Genomic DNA, 15962 nt, shown 5'->3' on the forward strand with positions numbered 1-15962 from the left:
AGTCTACAATAACGTTAAGGCAAACTTAATGGGAGAAGTACAGCTACATTATGCTTCGGTGCTGGTTCGGTTCGTGATGCTGATACGCTGCCAGATTAATGGCCTCACCGTTCTGCACCAACAAAACCTGAAGCCACGCAATGGGTCATCACCCGTTCTGCACAACAGCAAAATTATTCCAGCTGCCGGGTGGCAACTCACCTGTTCTGCTAACTAAAACCCAGTATTTGCAGATTAATCAACTCACCTGTTCATAACTGCTCACGAAACCACCGACCAGCTGCAATTAAATAACTCCTGTTCTGCTGCTAAAACAAATGCGCTGCAGATAACTCCGCCGTTCTGCTGCTAAAACCACCGTCCGCGGCTGCGGATGACAACCACGCCTGTTCTGCACCTTCGAAACAATGGCTGCCAGATTAATAACCCGCCTGTTCACCTTTCCTGTTCAAAATACGCTGCCGGGTGTCGCCACCGTTCTGCTAAAACAGCCCGGCTGGATCACTCCACCCTGTTCTGCTACCAACCGTGTCGGCTGCGTAATGGCTCCTGTTCTTTCTTCTGAGCACAATGCATTTTGCCGGTGAAAACTCACCTGTTCTGCTGCACAAAGGCCACGCGTAGTGTGGTAACTCGCCTGTTTCTGCCTTTCGGTGACCCGCGCTGCAGACCAACTCACCTGTTTTCTGCACCATAAAGCCGCGATACGCTGCGGGTGACAACTCACCTGTTAGCAACTGCAGGCAATGTGCCGGTTAATAACTCACCTGTTCTGCACTGCGTGCCTGGCGGCGCGGTGACAACTCTGTTCTGCTGGCACAAAACCGCAATGCAGCTGCGGTGTCCTTCTTGTTCTACTGCTAAAGACATGCGCGCTGCGGGTGCGCTATCCTGTTCTACTGCTAAAACACAGCCGGCTGGCTCTGTAATCCTCGGCTCAAAGCTCCTCAGACATCCATCCTAAATCTTCCCTCCTCGGATATGTCCATTGTGCCCTGGTGTTAACGCTTCTCTCGTCTCTCTCTCTCTGTGCTCTCTCTTTCCTGTGTGCTGCTCTCTGTCTCTGTGTCTCCTGTCTCTCTGTGCTCTCTTTCTCTGTCTCTCTGTGTCTGTCCCTCTCTCTTCCATCTCTTCTCTCTGTCTGTCTCTGTGTTCTCTCTCTCTCTGTCGTCTCTGTCTCTCTGTCCGTGTGTGTAAACAGGAAGTTGTGTCTCACTGTAAGAAGCTGACGAAGAAGAACAAGGAGAAGCTGTCGGAGACATGATGGACGTGGAGAGAAGTAAAGGAACTGAAAGCTCTGAGCCGAGAGGAGAGAGACGGAGGAGCCTACCAGCACCTCTTCACCTGCTGCAGGGTGCGCATGTGACGCCAGCAACAGGTTTCACTATTTGTTTTTTTTCGCTGCTATTAAAAAAGTTGTTAGCCTCCTGTTAACTGTGTGTGTGTGTTAACTGTGTGTGTGTGTGTGTTCCAGACCCAGCCCCTGTACCTGGCCCAGCTGATCTTCCTGATGCCTCAGAGCCGCTCCACCAGCTTCATGGAGATGTTGGTCTTCAGTCTGTTTAACTACGGATCAGACTGCAGAGACGCCTTCCTGCTGCTGCAGCTGTGTGTGTGTGTGTGTACCAGACCCAGTCTGTGTGTGTGTGTGTGTGTGTGTGTGTGTGTACGTACCAGACCCAGCCTCTGTGTGTGTGTGTGTGTGTTTTCCAGACCCAGCCTTTGTGTGTTAACAGTGTGTGTGTGTGTTCCAGACCCAGCCTCTGTGTGTGTGTGTGTGTGGTGTTCCAGACCCAGCTCCTCTGTGTGTTAACTGTGTGTTGTGTGTGTGTTCCAGACCCAGCCTCTTGTGTGTGTGTGTGTGTGTTCCAGACCCAGCCTCTGTGTGTTAACTGTGTGTGTGTGTGTGTTCCAGACCCAGCCTCTGTGTGTGTGTGTGTGTGTTCGGGCCCAGCCTCTGCTGTGTGTTAACTGTGTGTGTGTGTGTTCCAGACCCAGCCTCTGTGTGTGTGTGTTTTGTGTTCCAGACCCCAGCCTCTGTGTGTTAACTGTGTGTGTGTGTGTTCCAGACCCAGCCTCTGTGTGTTAACTGTGTGTGTGTAGTGTTAACTGTGTGTGTGTGTGTGTTGTTCCACACCCCCCCAGCCCCTCTGTGTGTTAACTGTGTGTGTGTGTTAACTGTGTGTGTGTGTTTCCAGACTCAGCCCCTGTACCGCCCAGCTGGATCTTCCTGATGCCTCAGAGGCCCCTCCACCAGCTTCATGGAGATGTTGGTCTTCAGTCTGTTTTACCACGGATCAGACTGCAGGCAGACGCTTCCTGCTGCTGCAGCTGTTCACTGCAGCACTCACAACGGCGATCAGGTCCTCACACACACACACAGAGAGACACATATCAACACACGCACTCCCACACACACACACACATATATATATATATATATATATATATATATATATACATATATATATATACATACACACACACACATCAAACTTTCTTCACTTGATAAATTAACTGACAAACCTCAGATGTGTAATTGATGTATAAAATCAAACAGGATTTATGGATTGTGTCTCTCTGTTCACTACCGGACACATTTTACTGATATAGAGTCCCACGGTGGACACAGGAAGGGGCAGGACTTACAGACAGTAATGGGCGGGACTTCCCCAGCCCGGTTTGTGACCGTGTTGTAACGTGTAACATGTGTCTGCTGTTGTCAGGGAGAAGGTGGAGCAGCCTCAAGACATCGTCACCGGCAACCCCATCATCATCAAGATTCTGGTGAACTTTTACCGCTACGCTCGCGGCCAGAACTCCCTACGGGAGACTCTGGGTCCGGCTCTGCAGGACGTCCTGCTGGACCGCACGCTCAGCATCAGGACGGACCCAGTGGACGTCTATAAAACCTGGATCAACCAGACGGAGACGCAGACCGGACACAAAAGGTCAGCACAGAAACCCATTTAGCTGACCCACCAGACTCCATGTCAATAATCAGAACTTTTATCATCGTAAAACACACTTCATTCAAAGTGGACAGAAACTAAATAAAACTACCAAAAGCCATCTTCGTTCATCTTTCCACTGTTCCAACAATCACCACTCTGGTTTGGTTGAAATAAACCCTTAATTCACCCATTTACATGTGGAGATATGCTGGCTCTATACACGCTAAAAGTCCTGATTATTTACATGGAGTCTGGTGGAGATATGCTGGCTCTATACACGCTAAAAGTCCTGATTATTTACATGGAGTCTGGTGGAGATATGCTGGCTCTATACACGCTAAAAGTCCTGATTATTTACATGGAGTCTGGTGGAGTTTGGTGATGGTGATTTCGGGGCTGTTTCATGTTAAACTAAAAGGATCTTACTCCTTAACAACAATGTCTATCTCTGTAGGGATCCATCCCATAATGTTGTCCTGTAAATGACCCCCCCTGTTTGTTTGCTGCAGCTCTCTGCCCTACGAGGTCTCCCCCGCCGATGCTCTCTGTCACCCTGAAGTCCAGCGACGCATCGACATCGCCATCATCAACCTCAAGAACCTGACCGACCGAGTCCTTAAAGCCATCACCTCCAACCTGCACAAACTGCCGTAAGTCTCCACCCGTTCACCTGCACAAACTGCCGTAAGTCTCCACCGTTCACCTGCACAAACTGCAGTAAGTCTCCACCGTTCACCTACACAAACTGCAGTAAGTCTCCCCGTTCACCTGCTCAAATCCATTAAGTCTCCCGTTTCCCTATCCAAAATTCAAGTCCTCCATTCCGTTCACCTCCACCACTTCAGCCATTCCATCCACTGTTCCACTCGTAAGTCCGCCATTCCACCATTAGTCTCCGCCCATTCACTTTCTCTCCCCCCCCCACCTTGTAAACTCCACGTTCCCTGGCTAACTCCAGTAAGTCTGCACCTGTTCACTTACTGTCAAGTCTCCACCCGTTCAAGAGTCCCATACACTTCCAGCGTAAGTCTGCACCTGTTCACTTGCACAAACTGCCGTAAGTCTCCACCCGTTCACCTGCACAAACTGCAGGAAGTCTGAATTTCTATTAACTCTGAATAATGTTTACTAATGAGGGGGGGTAGGACTTCTTCCTACAGCTTTTGAACATGAACAATATGGCTCTATACACGCTAAAAGTCCTGTTTGTCCCATTCTCCTGATTATCACGTCAGTGTTGTGCGTTTTGTGTGTCTGTTGCAGTGTTATAACGTGTGTGTGTGTGTGTGTGTGTTGCAGGTACGGTCTACGTTACACGGTGAAGGTTCTCCGAGACGCTCTGAAAGCTAAGTTCCCTGAAGCCAGCGAGGACAAGCTCTATACTTTACTTTACTTACTTACTTTATACTTTATTAGTCCCATCACTGGGAAATTTGTCTTGGACACCGTGCATAGTCTAGTCCTGCAAAGCAACATGATCGAAGTACATAAAACACATGATCAAAATGCATAAAACACAATAATAGATCATTCACACAATACAGCATCCGTTAAAACAAATAAGAGAAGTTTAAAAAAAAAAAAAAAAGCACAAGAAGGCAGTTCACAGTATTTCATTTCTATTTAGCACCTTGATTGCAGAAGAAACAAAGGAGTTTTTATATAGATATAAAATATAAAGTAAGATCCAGGATTTAGGCCGAGCCAGAAACAGGCAGTTATAATACTGACGTAAACCTAGTGTTGAGACAGAGTCTGAGGCCGGTTATACACTGGCTGCGTGGTGTGTCCGTTTATATTTGAGCTCCCATGATAACAGGTTAGAGCGTGCACACTGCCTGCGTGACACGCACGTCTCAGGCGCAGCTCGAGCCACGGCAAAAACTTGTGCATGCTAGAAATAGAACTTACCTGGAAACGCTTCACATGAAAAACAGGCGTCAAATAGAATAGGAAAAGATGTTTATATGCCATTAAGACACGAATACATATTAATAAATGACATGTTGATGTCTGAAAGTCTTGAGGTTTTGATATAAATGCGTTTTAAAAAAACAAACAAAAAAAGCCACGCTCACGCCACGGCTCTGAACGGACCAATCACAGCCGTTCATCTAGCGTGGGGCGTGTTTGATATAATAACTGACTGAGGAGCCTCACCTTCCTTAAGTCTGATCAAACTATAAAACCAGATTCTGTTACTGAATAGTATATTTTAAATGTTTTATTGTTTGTGACCAGACTGAGCCAGCACCCACCAATCAGCATGCGTTGCTCCCGGCTACGTCTCTGGTTGCTCTGATTGGTTGTAGGTCTGTCTGATGCGTTGTGGTCTGAACCGTAGTCGTTGTCTCCCTAAAACCAACGGAGAGCTTTCAGACTATTTGAATCCATTCATTGAATATTCGGCCACCGAAAATGGCCCAAAAAGGCATTTTCGGTTTTCGGTCGAAATCCTTTTATCACTGAAACAATATGACCACGCAGTGAAAACAATGAAAAGTGCTCTTAGTCTGTCAGCACACGGTTCAGTGAGATCTATTCGGATCCTCTGCACTTCATCACGACTGTACTTGATCCGCGTTATAAAGACCATTACTTGGATGCGGAAATAAAGCAGGACGCATGAGAAATGATCCAGGTCGCCATGGAGACGGAGCGGCGCCCAGCGCAGGAGGAGATCAGAGCGCAGAAACAAAGACTCGTCTCTTTGCACCAGATGAGTCTGATATGTTCAGGGAAATCCTGCAAGAAAGTGCCTCAAATAATAATAATAATAACAATAGGTAAGCTATTCTGTTCTTAGGCTGCTATATATATATATATATATATATATATATATACTGTATGTGACTATCAGATTGTAGCCATATTTCTGCTAGATATGTTTTTAATTAAACTTTAATATTAATTTATACAATTGCAATGCCTTGATTTTAGTAAAGTTAGTACACAGTCATAGCCATAAATGCAATGGTACTAATAATTGGCATAATTTCTTTCGGTGTTTCGGTTTTCGGTCTTGGTTTCCGTGGTTTTTGGTTTTGGCCAAGAATTTTCATTTCGGTGCATCCCTAATCAAAATATATTAAAGCCCTGTTAAATAAAAGGTATAAAAATACAAACAAAGATATGAACTTCTCTATTGTCTATACAGGGTTCATTCGTTCTGAAAAAACCTGGAAAAGTTATGGAACTTCAAAAATGCAAACTCCAGTCCTGGAAAGGTTTTGGAAACATAAAAAGACCCAGAAAGTTTGGGAAAAGTCATGGAATATGTTTTTTAACACAACCATAATAATATGTGATTAATAAATGTATCTTCACCTGGTCTTAACCTCAGCGTTGTATTCGGGGAGAGATATTAAGAATCCATCTATGAACCACAGACATCATTCATCTTATAGTTAAACCTCTGAGGGGAAACTTTAACACACATTAGTATTCTTATTGTAGTAGAGAGGGAGGTCTAGGTGTGATGGAGAGCTTTTGTCTGTCAGTATGTATGGATGTTTTTCTTGAGGTCCCCTCGAAAACGAGATGGCACATCTCGAGGGGTTCTCCTCTTAAAAATAACTTTGTGAAATATCGGCCTCTATTGTTTCCTTGACAACAGTTCAAAGTTAAAGTTTCCTCTGTAAAGCCTGAGAGTGTCCCCTGCTGCCTCTGTCCCCAGATCGTGGGGAACCTGGTCGTGTGTGTGTGTGTGTGTTGTGTGTGTGTGTGTGTGTGTGTGTGTGTGTGTGTGTGTGTGTGTGTGTGTGTGATGATATGTATAAACGTAATAGCCTGAGAGTCTCCCCTGCGCCTCTCCTCCCCCAGATCGTGGGGAACCTGGTCTACTACCGCTACATGAACCCGGCCGTCGTGGCTCCGGACGGCTTCGACGTGGTGGACCGGTCTGCCGGCTCGGCCCTGCAGCCGGAGCAGCGCCACATCCTGGGCTCCATCGCCCGCATGCTGCAGCACGCCGCCGCCAACAAGCACTTCCACGGAGACGGCTACCACGTCAAAACTGTTAGGGCTGTCCTCGACTAAAGAACTTCTTAGTCGACTAACACTTCTAGGATTTAGTCGACTAATCGATTAGTTGATTTAATTGACAGAGCTGTGCGCTTTGAGAGGTGGTTAAGACTAGAAAAGCACAATATAAATGTAGTTAATTAACCATCTGTAAAACTGAGTTTCCCCACAATTAATCCTGCAAAAGCACCACTTTAAATCTTGTGTTTACCATAAATGTGCTCAGAAGTTTCTTGGAAATGAGTAATTAAGCATGAATAAGCATAAAAAATGACTAATGGACTAAAGAATTCTTTAGTTTAGAAACGACCGATTAGTCTAATCGACTAAGAGGTGGCAGCCCTACAAAATGTGTTTATAAAGCACTTTAAAAAAGCAACCAACGTTGCACAAGGTGCTGCATAGAACAAAGTAGAAGACATTTAAAACATTTAACATTTAAAATATGTGCGGTCACATATTCCAATTTTCCCAACACCTGTTCTGTTTCTAACACTGTTTTGGGTATTTTTAAGTCATCTAAGTAGCTGTCTGAGATGTCCCTTCCTTCAGTGCTTATCATAAAGCCTAGATATTTCACCTTTGATTTGCCTATCTCACATTTTTTCAGTCCTATTTTGAATCCTGCGGTTTTTAAGCGGTTAATTACTTCTTCTAGCAAACTTAAGTGTTCTTCCTCTGTCTCAGTGGCGATAAGAACGTCATCAATATATACATCAACATTTAGTCCTTCTAGGACTTTTTCCACAGTTTCTTGAAACACATTAGGGCTATTACAGAACCCCTGTGGTAGTCGGGTCCATCGGTACGCTGTTTTCTTAAGCTGAAAGCACGTTTTCATACTGGATCCGTCTGAAATGGGTATAGACCAAAAGCCATTTGCTAGGTCTATAGTGGAATAGTATTTTGCCTTTGAGGCTTCTCTGACAATTTTCTGGGGATTTAACATTGTTCTCTGGTCCTTTTGAGTTCGGTCATTTAATTCTTTGAGATTGTGTACTAATCTAAATCCTCCATCTTTTTTGTCTATAGCTTGAATTGGGGTGAGACAAGGGGGCTCTGGCTCTACCACCAGAACACCCTGTTTTACTAGTTCATCAATGGTTATTTGGATCTCTTTAGCACCTTCAGGTTTAACAGGATATTGTTTCACTTTCCCTGGGGAACCCCCCCGAATCTGGTAGGGTTCCATATTTACAAAACCGCAATCATTTTTAAACTCTGAGTATTTACCTTTTTTTAGAATCTCTTCTAGTCTTGTTTTATTTGTTATTTCGGTTTCGCGCAGTATTCTTTTTAATTGTTGTTCATTATTTATTTCCTTCAACCATCTGACCTTTTCGGCTTTTTCTAAATCTTTTAAACCTAATAGATTCATAGGCCCCACGAGGACTTTTGAACCGTCATAATTTCCTAATTTCATGGACACCAGACTTCCATCTGCCATGATCGCAGAAGTCTGATCTCCGGTGGGTTGTGCTATTTTGCTGGTGGACATGGTTGCTCCAGTATCCACTGTGTACACTTCCCCTTTCCATTTAGCTTTTAGCTCACCCTGCTCTTCAAAGGCTACTTGGTTTAGTAACTCTAAGATTGTTTTTCCCCCCATTTGTCGTCCCAGTCCTTCTTGTCCTGAATTAACTGAGCTTTCTGCGCGGGAGTTAGAGTTTTGAATACATCGTTCGTCACCCCTGGCCTCTTCGGCGCCCCCGGAGGTTTTTTTGTAGATTGTTTTGGGTGCACTCTGTGCACCATTCCCTGTTGCAGTCACATTTTTGCCGTTGCTGCTCTGAGCATTGGACTCCGCGGATAGCCCATACGGGTTTTGGGCCTTCGCCTGTGCGCCTTTGGGTGAGCCTGATAGGCGGGTTTCTCTGTCTTTTTTGATTTTGACATGAGGGTTTTGCGATCGTACATGACTAAATTTTGCGTTTTTTGTTCTGCTGACCAGAAGGCCCACCCTGTACAGAGGTGGATACCTCCAGGTATTTTTCCTAATAGTTTCTCTTCATAATAAGTGCTGTTACCAGGTACGCCTTTAAGAGATCGCATTGCAACACTAAGAGTCATTTCCCCTTTCTGCACTGCCTGACTGAGTACCTCTACTTCCTCCTCTACAGGAGACACACCTGGGATTGTCACCATATGCCTAAGGAGATCACTGGTTTTGCATCCGCTCGGGATATGAACTCCGTGTTTCCTGAGGACAAGAGTCATCTGAGGGGTGTCCATTTGTTCTAATGAAAACCCACTTTTTTGAACTTGTTGTAAATAGTCTGTATCACTTTGACTTGCCTTCCTTGCTGGTACTGTGTCCAGCAGGCTGACCTGTCCCAGAGGGAAGGAAACATCTTCCTGTTCTGGTTCTAACCCTCCTACCAGCAGCGTGTCCCATTGACTTTTGGTGCTTCCCCTCCTAGACCCAGAGGATCTGGCAGGGGTCCATCTTTCTGCTGTTCTGGGCTCTTGTTGCAGAAAATATGTGTTTATATTTTCTCTATTTTCATCCCTATTTCTTTGAGGGCTGTGCCCTCTATTATCCCTTCTGCTGCGTGGAGTAGTAGGTTCCCATTCATCCTCACCCCTGCAGGGTCCGGGTCCGGATCATTTCCTTCTCCACTACTTGGGTCTTCTACTAACCAACTCTGAGGATTTTGTTGTGAAAACTGTTTCTCTACAGATTTATCCCTCCTTATACACCCCTCTCTGTAAAAATCGTATCCCTGCCTGAGATATGACGTTTTCCCGCGGCTTTTCGCCCTCATAGAGCTAGGATTTCGGGTCCTTAGGTACTTGTTATACATACTTTTTCTGCTATGGATACTGGGTACCAACCAGCTTCCCTACACATGGGCACCTCCTCCCAGTCGGAATGATAGCCTCTTTCCCCTTTAAGTCTGGGATTGAACCAATCATTCTCAGTCCGGTAAGTTGGCTCGCTGCATGGGTATTTGTCTGGATTGTACTTCGTATCCGGCATAGGCCTAGTGGCTCTACCAATCTGACCACTAGAAGTCTTTTTGGGTATTGGCGGATCACAAATTGTTACTTTCCTCAACAGGTGTCTCCCTGGATGAACCATTGTCTGGGGGCGCGCGGGTTGATTTACTGTAGGATTTAGAATACCCCTTGACTGAGGGATAACTATAGGAGTTTTAGGTCTCGGGGTACTAGCATGTACTGGCATAGGTGGTGTTCTTTCCCTACTGCGACTTTTTCCTCTTCGCCTAGTCGGGTCGCGCGGTGGAGGAAATTCATCCTCCTCATCTGTTTCTATTAATGGTTCGTTAGTTTTTGTTTTATGCTTTCTCCACGAGCCTATTGGCGTAGAGGGTTTATTAATAGGCGTAGGTAAATCTTCCCTGCACCATTCGTTTAATGCGGTCAGCATTCTTGTGAGATCTGGCCCTGCTGATGACGGAGTTAGTTCCCTAATCAGTGGGGACGCAGGCGGAGCTGAGCATCCTGTTTTATGATTTGACTTGTTGTATTATTTTGCAAGTGTTTGGTGTTTACTCTCCAACTTAATTCCTCATACAAACGCTCGTTGAGCCTTTTCCTCTCCCCACGGTGGGGATGGAGTAAACAGAGGCGGGTGTGATAATTGATTCTCTAAGTCGACAGAGGGGTTTTTAGGAACTCTGCATTTTGGGGAAGTATTTGAGATGTGTTACTCTCACTGCCCTGGCTGTCTGTTTCTACTTCCTCCCCTTGACTGTCTTCCTCTTTTTCTGACTCAGTGCTCTCATCATATTCATTCTCTGCTGTCATTAGTTCATCTCCCTCTTGGTCAGCGGGCAGGAGGAGGAGGAATATCGCCCCCCGAACAGGGGAAGGATATCCTTCGTCCAAGTGAGGAGGACTTCGGGCGGGTCTTCCCGGTCTCTCCCTCTCAGATTTATTGTTACCCTTTCTCCTGCTTGCGCTGAGTTAACCACTGGGTGTATTGCTCTAATAAATGTTTCTCTGTCTGTTGGTTTATACACCGCGCGATATCCCTTGCTTTTTTCCCCACTAAGGCTATTTAGTTGTTGGCATTGCCCGGGTTTGCACGGCGGTTGGGATTGAATCTCTTTGATATATTCTTTTCCAACTCGCGTTTTGAAATTTCCTGCTCATAATCTGGTAATGGGGGTCTCCTCATGTATGATTTGAGACATTCTGACGGTGTGCACAAAAGTGCCGCCTTTAATTTGGGGATCCCCTTTACATTGTTTGCACCACTGTCTTTTGCCTGATGCCTGTATCTGAGTCTGCATTTTTTGCGTCCCCTGGCGTTCTGCAGTCAATAGTCCTAAAAGGAACTTGGCACATTCCGGGGTTGCTGAGTGGTTTTTTCTGCTTGTTTGCTATTTTGCGCTCCTAGAGAGGTTTCTCTTGGTCCTTCTACTGGGCGGCTTGACATACCAATCATTACGGTTTTAGTTGGTATATGCACTGCTACATCTGCACAAGGCGTGTGCAGGTGTTTAGCTGCCGTAGAAACAGGTCCGGGTATAGGCGGCGCGCGGCAGACCAGAGCCTTCTCTATTTCCTCCATGACCGCTTCTGGACAACATATCACCCACTCACAACTTTTTGTGGTTCTGTAGCAGTCTAATTAGTGCGCCGCGACACAATCTTTTTGTGAGTATTGGAAGCTCCCATCCCCGAATAAGGTTATTACCCTTCCTGTGTGTTTGGCTGCCAATGCTCCTTCCTGCATTATTCTATACAAGTATTTTCATCGTTTTCATCATAGAACGCAGATGTTAGCCTATCTGGGCTATTTTTATCACTGTAGCAACAGTGGATTATTTCACCATAACTTCCACTATCCCTAATTGTTTGTTGAACTACTGTCCCGTCTGGTAATAGTTCAGAGGGTTCCCAGTCACATGTTTTGGGGAACCTCTGTTTTAACGCCTCTGCTACCCCTCCTTCGTGGTTCAGCGACCGATTTGCTGGATTAAACCACGAGGTCATTCTCATTTGTCCAGGAAATGGACAACATTTTTCAATATCTCCATGGAAATATTTTATTGAACCGTTGCCGGTTTTAACCATGCTATAGGAAAGCCCTGAAGCTAGGTTTAAGTGAGGATCACCTAGGGCTCTTTCCGTCCCCTCTTCCTCTGAATCCTCAAATGCAGACGCGGTGCTGGCCATGCTCGGGGGGCCTACTTCAGTGATTTGCTCTTGTGGAAATACTGTTTCGACAAAAAGCCCCTGCCGCCGATTTGAGTCCTACTTTAGTACTAATTGACTGTTCGCGTTGCTTTCGTCTTTTTTCGACTACTTCACCTAACCCTTCGGAACGTTCAGGCTTTACCCCGGGGACCCCTCTTTATTTGCTAGCGGTGAAGGCCTCGGTCCGCCTACTGTTCCTAGGGCTGTAGCTTCTATGCACTATTTCAGCACAGTTGCGCGGCGGCTACTTCAGTCTAGTTCTAAAGCGTTTGAACCTGCTGATCTCGTTGGTCAGCAGGTTCCAGTGACGCTAACCTGTTTTGACACTTCCAGCTATTTTTTTAATAACTCTACGTTACAGCTCTTAGCGCACTGCGAATAAAAATCAGTGTCTTAATCAGCTTTGACTCTTCTAACTATGTTTATAGCTTTACGTTACTGTCCTTAAGCACTGTGGGTGGGTTTTTAAATGGTTAATCTGTTGCTTCCTGTACTAGTTATGTTTTTATAACGTAGAATCACAGTTTTTAACGCATTTGCCCCACGTTGGGCGCCATGTGGAACGATGTGACAGTTATCGGGGCATAGTATCGCTTTTTCTTTTAAAGCCAACCCCCCCTCTCCCCCCCGATAACCCTCGCCCTCTAAGCCCTCTTCTGCCGTACAGCCGTTACAGATACTGTCAGCGGGGCGGATGGTTAAGCCTATATTAGAGGAGTTGTTTCAGATACTTCCCTATATTTAATACTGTAGGTATTAAAATATTATAGGTTCAAATATTATAAATATTGTATTATAACTATTAATAGGTTTAAAGGAATTAATGGAAATACTTCTCTATGGTTCTTAGATTATTTCTAAAGAGACGCACACACCCTGTATTTATAAATATTATGTTCAAAATTATAAACAGGTTCAAGAAGAATTAGTTGAAATACTTTCCTATGATTTTTAGATTATTTTTAGAGAGACACACACACCCCCGCACTGGCGGGATCTCGCTACAGTGGAAACCCGATGACGAGACAAGAGGCTTTAGATTGACAACCTAGACGTCCCCCGTATGTGAAATACACAGCACACAGAAGATCTTTACAACCAAACAATTACACTTGATTACTCACACTCGAGCAGCCACACTGGTCACAGAGGTTTCCTCTCAGCTGGAGGATCAGAGGTCTGCTTGTCAGGTCGGTCCCCGGGGTGGCTGCAAACCGCTCGGCTAAAGAGGAGGCCCCCACTTCTCCTTTGGAGGGGTCCCCGCTCACTCAGGCAAATGGCAAAAAGGAAGAAAAAAGGAAAGAGTCTTCTAAAAGAGCAAAAAAAGACTCACAAGGCCTTTTGGGTCACCTTGCTCAAGACGAACACAGGTGGTTTTATTATTTTTTTATAAAAAAGCAAAAAGTTAACAAGCAAACAAAATAAATGAAAAATGAACAGAGTTCAGTCACTCAAAAATTACTCTAAGACAGAATCTTGGTCAAAAACAGAAAACGAACCCAAGGGATCGAGCGAACGCGGGCGAGCTCCTTTTGTTTCCTGGTCCCCCAGGGAGGTGCCTCTCGGCCCTTTTCCTGGTCCCCCAGGGAGGTGCCTCTCGGCCCTTTTCCTGGTCCCCCAGGGAGGTGCCTCTCGGCCCTTTTCCTGGCCATCCAGGGAGGTGCCTCTGGGCCCTTTTCCTGGCCATCCAGGGAGGTGCCTCTGGGCCCTTTTCCTGGCCATCCAGGGAGGTGCCTCTGGGCCCTTTTCCTGGCCATCCAGGGAGGTACTGAACCCCTGTGCTGAGAGCACGAGGAGTCTGGTGCTGCCCAAAAAAAGAGGCCCTTTGACTTGCAAAGCTTCTCTTTTTATACACAATTCATCCCCCTCCCTTCATAGATGCAGCTTGGGGGTGATCAACCACTTTATATGACCTTACATAGTAATACAGTCTTAAAGCAAGAATCAGGTTGGATATACATAAAACCATCTCATATGACGATATTTCCTTTATACATATGCATGTTGCTATCTAACATAGAATCTAACTGCTCACTTCAACTACATTGATCAATAGGTCAGAGCAGTAACCTTTTTCACCTCTTGGATGCATCAAGAGCCTAACCCCTCAAGTGCCTGTATACAGGGCCCCAACAGCACTTCCTCTTTCCAGCTATGCAGGTTCAGATAGACAGTTGCACAAAGCTACTTGTGCATCTGAAGCCTCTTGCAGACACTTCCTCTTTTCCGACTGCAGGGTCAAATAGGCAGCTTCACACAGTAACTCACACTAAAATGTTTCTAAGCATGTTTATAGTAATATCAGTAACACAAAACATATATTTCTAAAGGCACATTAGCACTCATAAACCAAAATTAAAGGCAGTATTATAGTTTCAAGAGCAAAAATATATTTTAGCTGTTTTTGGGTTAACTCATGTCAAAAGCAGAAGTACAGTCTCCACTGTTCTTGAGCTGACACCTTTCAAAAGCAGAAGTATAGTTTTAGCTGTCTTTTGGATAAATACGAATACATTTCAAAAGGCAAAATATTTCAAAAAGCAGGAATATAGTTTTTATTTGTTTTTTGGATTTTCACATACTCTCGTTCAACAGGATTTAAACACAAGTACATTTTAAAATGGATCCTAATATGTACGGGCAGCCAGTGGAGTGAAGTTAAAACGGGGGTAATGTGCTCATATTTACGTTATGAAGAGAATAGAAGGCCTTTTATTATCATTACACACATATACAAAGAGACTGAAGCAACTCCTTCTCCAGCGTCAACATGTACTTAAGAGAAATGTAACAACATGGAATAATATCTAATAAAATGAGTAGTAGTTAATACTGTTATGAGTGCGTGTGTGTGTACGTGAGCTGTGTGTTGAACAGGAAGTTCTAACGTGAGCTGTGTGTTAAACAGGAAGTTCCTGGTGTGTGTGTGTGACGTTCCTGAACCTGAGGACAGATTCAACATGGACGAATACTCGGAGCTGCTCATCGTCAACAAACCTGTCGTCTACATCTCAGTCAGCGAGCTGCTCAACACACACACAGTCAGTATATATATACACACACACACACAATCTGTATATACACACACACAGTCAGTGTATATATATATATATATATATATACACACACACACAGTCAGTATATATATACACACACACACACAGTCTGTATATACACACACACAGTCAGTATATATATATACACACACACACAGTCAGTATATATACACACACAGTCAGTATATATACACACACAGTCAGTATATATATATACACACACACACACAGTCTGTATATACACACACACAGTCAGTGTATATATATATATATATATATATACACACACACACAGTCTGTATATACACACACACAGTCAATGTATATATACAGTGCCTTGCGAAAGTATTCGGCCCCCTTGAACGTTTCGACCTTTTGCCACATTTCAGGCCTCAAACATAAAGATATAAAACTGTAATTTTTTGTGAAGAATCAACAACAAGTGGGTCCCAATTATGAGTAGAACGAAATTCATTGGCTATTTCACAATTTTTTAACAAATAAAAACTGAAAAAGTGGGCGTGCAAAATTATTCAGCCCCTTTACTTTCAGTGCAGCAAACTCTCTCCAGAAGTTCAGTGAGGATCTCTGAATGATCCAATGTTGACCTAAATGACTAATGATGATAAATAGAATCCAGCTGTGTGTAATCAAGTCTCCGTATAAATGCACCTGCTCTGTGATAGTCTCAGAGGTCCGTGTAAAGCGCAGAGAGCATCATGAAGAACAAGGAACACACCAGGCAGGTCCGGGATACTGT

At 44.7% G+C, this 15962-nt stretch overlaps 1 pseudogene; it reads left to right on the forward strand.

The window, feature by feature from the left end:
* Nucleotides 1-407: 407 nt before the first annotated feature.
* Nucleotides 408-15962, forward strand: part of LOC120562492 — a 46038-nt pseudogene continuing 30483 nt past the window's right edge.

The sequence above is a fragment of the Perca fluviatilis genome, chromosome 7, assembly GCF_010015445.1.
Source record: "Perca fluviatilis chromosome 7, GENO_Pfluv_1.0, whole genome shotgun sequence".
NCBI classification, from domain to species: Eukaryota; Metazoa; Chordata; class Actinopteri; order Perciformes; family Percidae; genus Perca; species Perca fluviatilis.